At 43.7% G+C, this 13,602-nt stretch overlaps 1 protein-coding gene across 1 annotated transcript in view; it reads left to right on the top strand.

Annotated features, from left to right (window-relative positions):
• LOC122810711 (bromodomain-containing protein 4-like) overlaps positions 1 to 13,602 on the top strand; it is a 1,011,045-nt gene that overhangs the window by 504,935 nt on the left and 492,508 nt on the right. The window lies entirely within an intron of this gene.

Here is a 13,602-nt window from a genome sequence, read left to right as displayed (position 1 = left end):
AACTGTCTGGCAGTGGAAGGGGTTCCTGAGGACATCACTTCTAGAGGCAGAGTATTCCACACTAGAGCCTGTTGCACACCTCACCCCCTGAGTAAGTAACACATGCATGAGAAGTTAGGGTTTTGGGTCCTCCTTCCAGCTTGCATATACAAGAACTGAATACAATAGGAAACTGTCCCTTACTGCTCTACTTCTTGGTCAGCAGGACTCATTTCAGCCCCTGCACACACTTGGAGATGCCTCTGCCTGATATGGGGCAAAGTAGGAACTTGTCTCTGCTGTATTTCTTGGCTTGGTCCTCCAGCCATTAAGGGGAAAAAAATGCAAACAAGAAGTTTATTGTGGCTGCTTATGCTAGTAGAAGACTGAGGATAGTACACTTAGAGCAGTAAGTAGGTGAATCCCAAAACATACTGCCACTTTCAGTGAATTGTCTATACTAAAAAATTTTGAGAACTCCTTGCCAGCACCACATCTGCTTTGAGGGTAGTTTGCACTCATGCTGTAAAAGAACATAACCCTGAATCATATTCCATATTCCCTTGTCTCAAAACTTGTTGCAGCCGTACTCTTCGTGGGTCATTGTTGCAGTCACAACTTATAAGGATCTCTGCCAGTGGCTGAGCGTAACATTTAGTTTGACTTTGAGAGTCTACCCCATGGCCAGAGTGATATCACTTTATGTGAGATGTCCTCACATACCTGGTATATAGGTGGGATCTGCCTGTGCCAGGAGACTACTACACAGTCCAGAGTTTGTCTGGGCAATGACATATGAGCACTGAGCACACTTAGCAGCACAACACTCAGAAGGGCAAGTGAACATGCCACACCAAAAGATCACTAAAAACACACCTCTATAAAAGGGGGGGGGGGGGCTGCAAGTGGCCACAGATTAAGGATAGTTTTATACTGTGCACTGTAAAACCTACCTTCCCTCCAACAGAGAGCAAGTCCCAAAGGAACATAAATGTGTTTTTTTCTAGATGCATTTTCCACCTCTACCTGCCAGTCATCAGTACTCCCCTCTTGCACTTAAACTCATTCATCCAGTAGCTGTGGAGGATCCCCAGATCTGCCAGGTTGAGAGCCGTCAAGGAGGTCCATTGCTCAGGCAGACATTGAGGCGTTTGTGCTCTTGATGTCATCCCATCAATGAGTATTTTGTTCAAGTCCTTAACCCCACCCTCTGTGTGTGTGTTGGAGGGGGGAGTGGGCTACCCCCCCATCTCCACAAGGACCCTCAGTGCCCTCCATCCATGAATGCAGGCTCCCATTACACTCACTAAATAAAGCTATCCCAGGTGGTGGATTGGTAAACCGTAAACCCAGTTCAGGACAACCATTGCAATGCACCCCTGCTGTAACGGATTGGAGCAGTACATATGTCCTAGTGTGCCCCCCCCCCACAACAAGAGCATGCCCATCCTCGCTATCAAGTGCCCAGTCCCCTAATGAAATTCTAGTTATCTTGGCTGTGGTCTTTGCTTTATCTCTGTGTGCCACCAGTGCTGCCCCAAAAAGACTTTAAGAAGCATTTCCCAAGAATATTGCTAAGGGATGCAGAGAAACTTGCTACCTTTCTATGTGGATGTTTATTCATTCAGCCAGGGGCAGAGCTGAGAATTGAGGTTTGGGGGAAAGACAAATTTCTTTCTGGCTGTCCTGACCTCCATCTTTTAATGTCCACTCTGACATTCTCCCAGCATTCCAGGTTAGATATTTTCAGCGTGTACTGGTTAGGCTTAGTTACTTGCACTTTTCAACTAATCAGTACCCAGCTGGGTACTGGTTAGTCTGATAGTGCATGTAACTAAGCCTTCCCAATGGCACTCCTTCCCTGTTGTGTCCATTTTCCAGTGCTATGGGTTTGTCTGTATATGGCATAGCAAGTATTTCCTTTTAGAGATGTTTAGATATTGCTTGTTTTACTTTGTTATAAATGCTGCTGCTGTATAAAATGAAAATGCTCTTTCTCTCTCTAATGTGAAGTAATAGTATTGTGCATGCAAGCATGGCTTTCTTTGGTGACTGTATAATTACCAGAATTTGTGAATTTATAATAGGTAGATAGTGTTTTTAATGTGTATTTTACTAAGTGTTATCTGAAATATGCAGTCAGCTGAGAACAGTGACTGCTGGAAGGATGTACAACAATCCCTTTGAAGTAAATGCAGAAAAAAGTAACATCTGTGGTATCCCCAAAGTCTCAAACAACCTACTAAACAAGTATAGTGGGTCCAAAAACAAAACAGTGCAAGAAACTTCTCTGTGTGTAAGATTTTCAATCCATATATATCTAGTTAATCAATGTATATTAATCAGATCAAATGGTAGTAGAAGTAGTGAACTGAAACTCGTCCTAAGTCAAAAAAAAATAAAAATAAAAAAATATGTAATTTGAAATATTGTACAGAATTACCAAGTATTCGAAAGTAATCCAAGCAGGGTAGGCAGTCTGTTTCCAGTCGAAAATCCTTTAAGTACACAGACAAGCGATCCAAGTAAAACAAAAATAAGAGTAATTGTTTCCTCACAAGCTAGCTATATATATATATATATATATATATATATATATATATATATATATATATATATATATAAATAAATATATATATATATAAATATATATATGTTTCATAGTTAAGTACTAGGCTAACGGCCCTGGAGCCATTGCAAAGCCTAGCCCAATAGTGTTCCCGGTCATCTGGCTTGCCAGATGTTAGTTCCCTGTGCTGCTATCTAGCAGTGTGATTGAAGTGATCCCCGGGGTGAATTTCCTATTTCCCATCAAATTATCAAGATTTCTCTTGAAGAAGGCCAGTGAGGTGCTCTGACTTGAATGAGGAGTTTATTTCAGAGAATTGGGAGTCTCTGGGTTAGAAACCTGTCCCTCCAGCAGGTTCTTTTTAATGTGGCGATAAGGTTGAGTTCTTTGGAGCAAGTAGCATGGAGGGATTGGGATTTTTTTAGATGAAGCATGTCGAGCAAAACTGGGTCAGACATGGCTCTGTATGTCAAGCAGAGATCGCCTCTAAGTAGGCGATATGAGATGGAGTGTAGTTAAGTTTTTTAAGTCTGTCTGCATAAGGCATGTGTTTGAGTCCTAAGATCCTGTTAGTGAGGAATTTGTGGCCTCTCCAGCTGTTGGAGGTGTCTAGTGAGGTACATGCCAAATGGGGCATTGTACTCTATAATGGGTCTGATAAGGGAAGAGTAGAGAGAGATAATGACTTCTTTTTTTTGGATGAGAAATGTTTTGTGATGAGATGTGCCCACGTAGAAAGATTTCCTAACTACAGTGACAACATAGTTGTTGGAGAGGGTTACTATCTCCGTGTGTCCCTAGATCCCTTATAACTCCTTCACAGTTAAGTGGGTTCCCTTCGATATGATAGTTTGTGGGCACCATGTTTTTCCTGAAGGGAATGACTATGCATTTTTTGGCGTTTAGCCTAAGCCCATGATTTTGGCACCAGTCGTTGGTCTCCTTAAGGCCTTTTTGTAGGATGTCCTCATCCAGTTGAAAATCAATAATCGCTCCCAGTTTGCAGTCATCCGCAAATTTGGTTAACCAGAGTCCCTTGGTGTTGGTTTGAACTTCAGAGAAGTAGATACCAAACAGGAGAGGCCCCAGAACCGATCTTTGTAGGACTCCACTTGTAACTGCCCGGTAGTCAGATTTGCAGTGGGCTACTTTCACCATGTGGGTTCTGTCAGTGAGCCAGTTTGCAACCCATCTAGTGACGTAAGGGTTTATGCCCAGATTTGTGAGCCTGTCAATGATTCCAGAGTGTGGGATGGTATCAAAGGCTTTGGCTAGATTGAGGTAGGCTGTGTGGACAGCCTTGCCTTCGTCCACTGCTCTGGTGATGGCTTTGAAGAAATCTGTCAGATTTAGCAGGCATGATCTCCTTTCACAAACCCAAACTGCATGGGGTCCAGGGTTTGGAGGTCCTGTATATCCTTATTTATAAGAAACGTAATAATACGTTCCGTAGCCTTACAAATCAGGCTCGTCAAGCTGATAAGGGCGGTAGTTCCCAGGGTCAGTAGTCGTACCCCCCTTTGTGGAGTGGGATGACTGTAGCAGTGCGCCATTCAGTGGAAACAAAGCTTGAACTGAGGCTGTAGTTGAACAGAGCACTCAGGTGTGGTGCCAGTTCCTTTTGTAGTTCATGCAGGACACAATTCGGTGTATTAATCTGGTCCCATGGAAGCTGTGTTCTTAGCTTTGGTCAGTGCAGTTTTTACTTGTGCAATCGTGATAATAGGCATTTGGTATTCCTCAGGTATGTGGCTGGGCCCTTTAGGGGGTGAGGGAGGAGTGAAATTTGCACTGAGCCTGTTTGCCAAGATATTGGCAGTGTCATGTGGTTCAGTATAAGTGGTGCCATTGTGTTGTAGCTCCGAACAAAGCTGTGTATTATTATGCAGATTCTTAACATAGCTAAAGAAAGCCTTGTGGTTGTCCTTCGTATCTGTAGCAGTTTTGTTTTCGTAACTAGCTTTGGTGGATTTGATGAGTGATCTCAGTTTGTTACTGAGATTTCCGAGGGAATTTTTCTAGTCATCGGACATTACCTTTCTCTCCAACAGATGTCCTTCAAGGATGCATCTGCAGTCCTAACAAATGGGTTGTCCTGCCTCAGGCAGCCCTTCGGTCGGCCGGATTCCAAAGTCTGGGTCTGGCCTCGGCTGATGTCGCACTTCACCCGACGTCATAACTGCTGTCAATTGGGTATAAAGGCATCAGCCGACGCCATTTTTCTCAGTCTTTCTTGCCGCGCGGTGCCCGAAGCAGAAGCTGTTCGCAAGTGCCGGTCGGTCAGATCTAGAGATTTCTACTACCGAAGACTTCTAAAAAGCTAAGTACCCCATTGGGGACTCTTTCTTGCCTCAGCCGATGTCAGAAAAAGTAAATAATTGTTTAACCTGTGGGAAACAAATACCTCATAAGGATTTCCACTCTTACTGCCTTCCTTGCTTAGGCCCAGACCACGACGTAGCAGCTTGTCTAGCCTGTGCTTCCTTCAACCGACGGACTCTTAGACGTCGGTCGGAGTTTGCGGAGGAGTTTTTTGGTCCCGCTTTTGCTTATAAAATGCCGTCGGAGACTCCGACTTCACAATTAGCTAAAAAGCGCAAGGAAAAGGACCGACACTCGCGGTCCGCGGTTTCGGCCGAAACCACGGTTAAGCCAACCGCGAGTGTCTCGGTTTCGGCTGAAACCGAGTCCTCGGTTCTTCCTTCGGCCGAAAACTTACCTCCTACAGCCAAGGCCTCACACAGCATGGCTGAATCTGCTACTGAAATTTCTCCTGCTGTAGCAGGCACCCAGGATTTATCAGATACTATTCCTTTAGACATATCTACTCCTGCACATGGAGCTGCTAGGCCCCCTGCATCCATGTCTATCAAGGCTTTTCTCTAGGGCTAAAGCAGCTAAATCTTCTAAGGCCTTGCCTGCTAAAACCCCCTCACACAGGCCTAGCTCTAGTTCCCAAATGCTCAGCCTGGCAGAGGATCTCATTTCTTTGATCAGGGGATCCCAACCTCACCCTGACAGGGCCTCTCATCCCCCTCCAGAGAAGAGGCCTAGAACAGAGCCCCCTGAACCAGTTTCTACGGATTATTCCTCTGATGATTCAGAAAACTCAAATCCTCCAGAAGGCCCTTATTCTCCATATGAGGATTCTGACGTAGAAGACTCCATTCCTTCTGCCTCTCCTCCTGAGGAATTTTCTTTTGGGGAAACCTTGCATGCTATGAGGGAACAATTTCAATGGCAGGGCCAGGATTTTTCAGATTCTAGGAAACGGCTAAGGACCTTTTTACATTTGCCACAGCATAGGCCTTTAGCCATTCCTCCAGTACTAACAGTTGTGGATGATGCATTCAATGATGCTTGTACTGCCCCTGATTCTCTTCCCCCGGCCCCTGCTAAGCCCGACAGATACTACAGGGTCCCGGACACACATTATCACCTGTATAAGGCTCCTATTGCAGATCCTGAAACTATTTCTCAAGGCCCCAAAGCTGTAGCAACTGCCAAAAACCCCCTCCCCTCTGAAAGAGAATCTAGAGCATTAGAGAGATGGGGTAAAAAAGTTTATACTTCTGCTACTCTTTCGGCTAGGGCTTTAAACTGTCAATTCCACATGATTCAGTATCAGGAATTTTTGTTAGATCAGCTACATAAAAAACTATCCTCTCCTGAACCTATAGACCGTAAGTCCCTTCAGGATTTGGTACATAACACTCAGCAGGTCAGTAATAATTCTTTAAAATGCGGCTATGATGCACTGGAGGCTTCCTTTAGATCAGCTATGACTGGTACAGTGATCAGAAGGCATGCATGGTTAAAAGAGCAATCCTTACCAGACCACGTAAAGTCAAAGCTCCTAGATGCTCCCATGGAGAAACTCAGTTTGTTTGGCTTCCCTGCACAGCAAGTGTTAAAGAAGGTGGAGGAAAAAGCAAAATCTGTCCAAACAGTCAAGGATTTCCTACAGGTCCAGCCTCCTAGGTTTAGTAGAAATTGGCCTTCGAAGAATTGGTCCTTTCCAGACACCACCAGAGCACAGAGAGGCAGAAATAGGCGCTCAAGAGGCAGAGGTCAATCCAGAGGTGCCTACAGGGGACGTCAGTGGCAGCCTAACAACCAGAGAAGTACTGCCACAGATCCGACTACTACCACTTCCATAGGACAGTCACAGTGACTTGGCTCTGATACCGCCTACCAGGGAACAACTGGAAGCACCCTTAGGCGGAAAGCTAGCCTTATTTTCAGTAAAGTGGCATTTCATTACAGGAGACAAATGGATTTTACAGACAATAGACAAAGGTTACAGGTTTCACTTCCATACTCTACCAAGGAAGAGAGGAATGCCAAACCTACCACCAAACCAAAAGACAAACGCTCTAGGACAAATCAACCACTTACTAAGGATGAGAGCTATAGAAAAGGTACCGGCTATGGAACAAGGACAAGGATTTTATTCCAGACTTTTCCTGGTGCCAAGAAAAGAAAACCAATGGAGGCCTATTCTCGACCTGTCCGCTCTCAACACATATCTCATTGTTCCAAAATTCAAAATGCTGACCCTACAGCAGCTTCTTCCCGTGCTGGGCAAGGAGTCTTGGCTGGTGACTCTAGATCTCAAGGAGGCATACCTGCACGTCCCTATTCGACCAGATTGCAGAAGATACCTCAGATTTCTTGCAGGATCAGAGCATTATCAATTCTCAGTATTGCCCTTTGGCTTATCTACTGCGCCCAGAGTATTCACGAAATGCCTGGCATCAGTAATTGCTCATTGCAGGCTTCAGGGAATTCAAATTTATTCATACCTGGACGACTGCCTGATACAAGCGGACAACAAGAACAAATTAACAAAAGATTTGGAAAAGGTTATTCACCTATTGCAGGCCTTGGGATACACAGTCAACATAAAAAAGTCAAGGCTGGTACCATCCCAAAGGATTACATTCTTGGGTGCAGAACTGGACACATCAAATCAAATGGCATTTCTCACAGCAGAAAAGCAAAAGCAACTACCACTCTATTTCAAGGCATTAACAACGCAGAACCAGCTTACAGCAAGGAAAGTCCTGCAAGCCCTGGGTTACATGGCATCCTGCATAATATTGATCCCACATGCCAGATTACATATGAGGAAGTTGCAATCGTACCTAAGGAATTTATGGTCTCAGCACAAGCACAGCCTGGAAACCCAAATTCCAATAATTCCATGCCTGAAGCAAGAATTCCTGTGGTGGGCTCAGGCCTGTCAGTTGAACAACGGACTGCCTTTCCACAGCCCTCACCCAGGCCAAACTATCACCACGGACGCCTCAGACCTCGGTTGGGGGGCACACATGGCAGACAAGTGTATACAAGGCCTATGGACACAGGACCAGCTGAACCTACACATAAATCAAAAAGAGATGCTGGCAGTGAAACAGGCAATTCAGACATTCAGACCATTTCTTCAACAAGGTCATTTGCTGATAAGGACAGACAACACCACAGTTATGTGGTACATCAACAAGCAGGGAGGCGCACACTCATATCCTCTATGCCGGATGGCAGTGGACCTGTGGAATGTGGCCCTGAACCTCAACATTCAGCTCCAGGCCATATTTGTGCCAGGAAAAGAAAATATACTAGCAGACACCTTAAGCAGAACTACCACGGATGCCCACGAATGGATGCTGCATCCGGACATCTTCAAATCCATTACAAAGAAATGGGGGCTACCAGAAATAGACCTGTTCGCATCCCCACACAACCACCAATTGAGAAAATTCTGCACAAGGACATACCACCCACTTGCTTGGAAGGTGGACTCCCTATCCTTCAGTTGGGAAAACCTAACAGCATATGCATTCCCTCCTCTTCCTTTGATGCACAAAGTGCTACTGAAGATCAAAGATCATCACCCAAGGATCATACTGATAGCTCCAGACTGGCCGAGGCAGCATTGGTACCCGCTTCTGAGAAGTATGTCTCGGGCACATGCATGGCCTCTACCTCTAGTTCCTCTGCTGCTAACACAGAACAACTTCAAGATCCTGCATCCAAACTTGAAAACACTACAGCTAGCTGCTTGGAATCTTACATAAAACAAAATAACCCAGATTTATCTCAGAGGGTTAAAGACATTATCCTGGAGGCTCGCAGACCCTCCACAAGGAAGACTTATTCAGCAAAATGGAAAAGATACCTCATTTGGAGTGCAGCAAAAGGAGAAAATGTATCATTGGCAAACATAGCTAACATCCTGGAATATTTAGCAGAGCTCTTCCACAATGGCCTGTCTTACTCCTCCATCAAGATTCATGCATCAGCAATTTCAGCAGAATACAACATGGATCCTCCAGTCTTCTCTCATCCTCTACTCAGGCAGTTTCTGAGAGGAATTAAAAATGTAAAGCCCCCAAGGAAGCCACCTCTGCCTACATGGGACCTGAACTTTGTGCTAGAGAAGTTAACACTTCCCCCTTTTGAACCAGCAGCAACAGCAGAATTACAGTTCTTATCTTGGAAAACTGTGTTCCTGCTTGCAATCACTTCAGCAAGAAGGGTTTCTGAATTACAGGCATTAATGGCAGTACAGCCCTTCCTTATCTTCCATCAGGATAGAGTGTCCTTGAGAACTAACCCTACTTTTATGCCGAAGGTGGTCTCCAGGGTTTCATTGAACCAAGCAATCCACCTACCAACATTCTTCCCCAACCCACAGAACAGGGGGGAAAGACTACTGCACACCTTGGATGTACACAGGCAATTGCGCTACTACCTGGACAGAACCAAGAACAATAGAAAAACTGACCAGCTTCTGGTAGCATATGCAGCAGGAATGGAAGGAAAAGCAATTTCAAAACAGACAATCTCAAAATGGATAGGAAATTGCATTAGATTTTGTTACTCCTTTCATGGGAAGACAACTCCAGAAAACATCAGACCTCACTCCACAAGGGCTACAGCCACTACTACAGCTTTCTTATGAGGAGTGGCTACCAAAGACATTTTAGAGGCTGCTACTTGGAGCTCCGTGCATACATTTGCCAAGCATTATAATCTGCCTTTATACTCCAGATCCTGAGCAGGTTTTGCCACTGCTGTTTTGCAAGGGATCTTAACTACACCATAATCATCTTAGTGCCTCCTCCCCCAATTTGGCTATGGTATTCTACCCATTTGTTAGGACTGCAGATGCATCCTTGAAGGACATAGTACAGTTTTGTACCTACCATAAATGTAGATGTCCGAGAGGTATGCATCTGCAGTCAGGATTACCCACCCTCCTTCCCCTCTGTGGTACTCCTAGGGTATTTGCCCATCTTGTAGCTAGCTGGGGGAATCTATTATGGTGTATTTGTTTGTATATATGTACATACATGTTTATTTTTTGTTTGCTCTCTACTGTTTGGAAACATTTGCATTTATCCAAATTTAGCCTTCCTAGAGGGCACCTGACATCTGGGGCAAGAAACACTGAGGAAAATGGCGTCGGCTGATGCCTTTATACCCAATTGACAGCAGCTATGACGTCGGGTGAAGTGCGACATCAGCCGAGGCCAGACCCAGACTTTGGAATCCGGCCGACCGAAGGGCTGCCTGAGGCAGGACAACCCATTTGTTAGGACTGCAGATGCATACCTCTCGGACATCTACATTTATGGTAGGTACAAAACTGTACTTTTTTTTCCTTCTGTTGTAGAATTTGTTATTGGCAGGGGTCCACCAGATTGGCTTCCTTTTTTAATTTTTGTTTTAGAGGAGAGCATCTTGATTCTGTTTGGTATGGCCCTATCTACGCAGTTGTGTAGGTGCCCATACAGTGCCTTAGTGTATGATTCAGCAGCCAAACTCCCATTCCCCATTTCTATGGATGATGTGAAGCTTGCCACTTCTGTCCTTAGAAGCTCAAAGTTAGCTTTGGAGAAGTTTTTCACTGTGGTTTCTTTTTTTGGGGGTGGGGGTGGGATTTGGCTATCAATGGTGATTAACTTGTGGTTGGGTCGAACCAGGGAGGGGTTTATCATTGGAGTATAGCAGCGGTCCCCTAATAACTAGGTCAAGAATGTTATTTCCCCAAGTGGGGGTTGTGTGTTGGTCTAAACAATTGGAGTTGATGAATTCTAGGAAGCGTTGGGCAAAAGAGTTGAAGCAGGAGTAGTTCCAACTAATGGAGGGGTAGTTAAAGTCTCCTAGTATAAGGGTATTAGGCTGGACTTTGATGTTTTCCAGTGTCTCCAGGAATGCAGAGTAGCAGTCCTGGGACACTGTAGGGGGATCTGTGGCTTACGACATGGACTGCAGTTTTGTTCAGTGTTAACTGTACCTGAAGTGTTTCTGATGCATTATGTTGGGCAACAAGTCTGGATGTGTGTGCATCTTTTATGTAGATGGATGCACCTCCACCTTTGTGGGTTCAGTCATCACATCCCTCAGGGCTTTGGTTCAGATTAGGGGGCCGAACGTTGTGCTATGCATTGTAACCTGCTAGTGCAGGGATGCTCTCAGGACCCTTGAACCAGGTCTCTGTTACTGCACTGATGTGTATGTTCTCCAGTTTGAAGAGTGACTCGAGCGAGTGCATTTTGAGGTTTAGACTTCTAGCGTTGCGTAGCATAACCCTTAGGATGGGTTTGCTAGCAGATGTTATGGTGGTAAGTTTATCTTCAGGGCATTGCAAAGGCACTGTAGGGGTGGCACGGGCCTTGGCCAGTATCCAGAATCCCAGGGGTGAGAGATGCAGGCCGTCTCAGACAAAGCATCGAGGTCTGTCTGTCATGTCATCCCAAGCAGACAGATACTGGATCCCCTTAGAATGGCACCAGAAACTTAGCCAATTGTTGAAGTCAGCCATTTTCTGCTTGTACAGTGGTATCATTCTTGGTGACACCAGGATACTACTCAAGGCTAGGGTCATACATTCCTGGGCTTATAAGATCAGAGAGCTCCTCCATGTCTCTCTTCATGTAGTCCAAGGAGGTATGTCTTTAGTCATTCATACCAACATGTACAATGAAGGAATCATATTTGTACTTGCTGTGGAGTGACCCGAGTGCATGTGTTGTGTTGAATCCTGGTCACCTGACAGGCAACTGACCGTGGCTTTCTCATTATTTAGCCTGGTGAGTGGGACGTCAGTGTGCCTTACAATTGAATCACCTATGACTAATGTGTTTGGTGCATTGTTCTGGCTTAGGGGCTTAGCTTGAGTGGCACCCTGTTTGTGTGGGCTATGTGTCTTCTGGGTTGTGCTTGGATGAGATGGTTGATTTAAGTACCGAGTTATTTATGCTTAGATTAAGTACTGAAGCTTTTTGTTTCCTTTATGGAAAGTGTAGCGCTGGTAGCTGTGGTTGAGCTTGCAGTAAATGCTACAAGATGTCTGAGGAAGTTCTAGATTTAAATGTCTAATCTTAGTGCTCAGAGATAAAAGTTAAGGTCTAATGGAATATTTGAAGAGCAGACTTTAAGGCACTGGTAATGGTTTACCTTAGGTAAGTGGCGCTGCGCGTTGTGCAAACCTGCTCTAACACTTTTTTTTATACAGAAAGATGAAAGGGATAGAAATAGCCCAAAATGGGCAATAAAACACAAACACACACACATATATATATATATATATATATATATATAGATATATATATATATATATATATATATATATATATATATAGATATATATATGTACACGCACACACATATATATATTTATATATATATATATATATATATATATATATATATATATATATATATATATATATATATATATACACACACACACACACACTTTTTATCAGGCAAGGGAGTGGTTTATTGTGCTGTAAAACAGTGTTATTGGTATACATGTTAAATTCACATCCCTTCCCCATCAGTGTGACATTTGAGCTGGTCCTGCCCTACCTTAGTAGCTGTCATAATATAACTCTTATGTACATTAAATGAAATTAATAATGATGTGGTACCTCTTATTTAACCAATTTATTAAGTAGATTATTAACCCGGGATTTTATCCAAGACACTATGCTACATGGCTGGAAATATATAAACCTTAGACCATTTGGCAATCAAAAAATATATATAAATATATACATACACATTTTGAATGTACAAAATCATTGTAAAAATCTTATTCTGTTTTCATAACCTATTAAAGATCACTTTTGTCCTCCTAGACTTCTTCAGGTCTGTGTACAAGAACCCTAAAAACTATCTACAAAAATATTATTATATAATTAGTATTGTTGCACGGTATATTTTGTGTCCATCAGATGCCATGTTAAATCATTTTTAAGTGTATATTTTGTGTCCATCATACATTTTTTTCTTTTTCTTGTTCTTTTTTCCACTTTATTCAAAATGATGTGATTTAGAACAGCCTTCTGTGTCTGGTATTCCCCCTGCCAAGGGGAAAAGAGGTCTTCCCATGAAATACTCAGGCTCCTCTGATTCTGAAGAGGAGGAGAAACTGAACTACAGTTTATGACTTTCCTCCCCTCTAGGGTATGAAACAATTAGTGAGAACACTTCATTTGTAATTCTGTGCGAGAGGACATGTCATTTGGGGATGATCTATCAGCCTTGAAAGAATACTTCAGTGTGTCAGGCCAAGTAAGCTTTTGACTCGCAGAAGAGATGCTGGAGCCTTCTGGGTCTTGGACCACTTAAGCCAATGGTGATCGCTCAAGTCCAGAAAGCCCTTTTGGGTCTATTTTTTTTTTTTTTCCCCTTTCTTTTTATAGACAGCATCCCGGAAGTCAGATTGACAACCCTTTGTTCCCAAGAGACATGAGGTATTTTGTAGGGCTAGGAATTCATACAAGTTTCTGTGTAAGAGCCCCATTGCAGATGCAGGCAAAGTCCTTAAACTTCCAAGGGAAGTTGAATAGTTCTGGGACAGAATGCACTTCCCAGTTGGCCTTTAGGACTGTCAGTGCTCAGACCTACATTCTGAAGTATCAGGAACATATGATTAAGCAAGTCCACAATATTTCCTAGTAGTGCTTTCAGAAAGCTTGAAGGTGTCTAGCTTAGACAATATGACTAACTTACAGTTTGGTGAACGTGCCAAAAAA

Source organism: Protopterus annectens, chromosome 9.part0 (genome assembly GCF_019279795.1).
Source record: "Protopterus annectens isolate FY-2018-M chromosome 9.part0, PAN1.0, whole genome shotgun sequence".
Taxonomy (NCBI): Eukaryota; Metazoa; Chordata; order Ceratodontiformes; family Protopteridae; genus Protopterus; species Protopterus annectens.
The sequence above is the reverse complement of the archived record's forward strand: the minus strand, read 5'-3'. Positions and strand labels throughout refer to the sequence as shown.